General features: G+C 69.3%; 1 long non-coding RNA gene across 1 annotated transcript; it reads left to right on the top strand.

Annotated features, from left to right (window-relative positions):
• Positions 1-6: 6 nt before the first annotated feature.
• Positions 7-840, top strand: LOC104992498. Its single transcript, XR_825711.1, has 3 exons — positions 7-137; positions 352-422; positions 519-840. It is a non-coding gene; the product is annotated as an uncharacterized LOC104992498 (long non-coding RNA).

Here is an 840-nt window from a genome sequence, read left to right as displayed (position 1 = left end):
GCTCCAGGACCCAACCCCTGGGTCAGGGTGAGGGGGCCCCCAGTCCCACCACGCTCCCTCCATCTGTTTCAGACCTCACAGCTGCCAGCAACATCATCTTCTCCAACGGAGACCTGGACCCCTGGGCGCGGGGCGGGGTGAGTCTCACGGGAGCCTGGGCCCGCGGGCACCGCTGCCTCCGCCCCCTCCGTTGGCTCCCGGTCTCCTTCCCGTGGCCTGGCATCTGCTCGTTCACGGTCATCTTTCCTTTCTAATGAGGCTACTCTCAAGCCCCTGCGGGGGCTGCATCCTACCTGCTGGGACGAGCAGGTGGTGAGCACGTGCCCCTGACACAGGCTCCTCCCACAACAGATCCAGAGCAACCTGAGCGCGTCCGTGCTCGCCATCGCCATCCGCGGGGGGGCGCACCACCTGGACCTCAGGTGCGCCGCCTGGGGAGGGCGCGGTGCCTGGTCGGGGCAGGCGAGGGTGGCAGGGCTCAAGGCCGGCCAGCTGAGTGCCTCCCTGCCCGCCCCCAGAGGCTCCCACCCAGACGACCCCGCATCCGTGGTGGAGGCCCGCAGGCTGGAGGCTGCCCTCATTGGCAAGTGGGTGGAGGCAGCGAGGTCCACGGGGCTCCAGGGCTGAAGGCTGCCCGCCGCAGGGCCAGAGACGACAGGCTGGGGCAGGCACCAGGCCCCGGCTCCTGCAGCTGGAGCCGTGCCAGGGTGGGCAGGGCCTTGCCCAAGGAGGCACTGGACAAACACTGCTGGCCTGTCGGGCGTGTCCAGTCGTATCCGTCCCGTCGGAGGCCCTGGACACTGTGGCATGCTCACACCACCTCGTCAACGTGGCTGTTGA

The sequence above is a fragment of the Bison bison genome, unplaced genomic scaffold (genome assembly GCF_000754665.1).
Source record: "Bison bison bison isolate TAMUID 2011002044 unplaced genomic scaffold, Bison_UMD1.0 scf7180017848513, whole genome shotgun sequence".
In the NCBI taxonomy this organism is placed as follows: Eukaryota; Metazoa; Chordata; class Mammalia; order Artiodactyla; family Bovidae; genus Bison; species Bison bison.
This window is presented reverse-complemented; position numbering and strand designations above follow the sequence as displayed.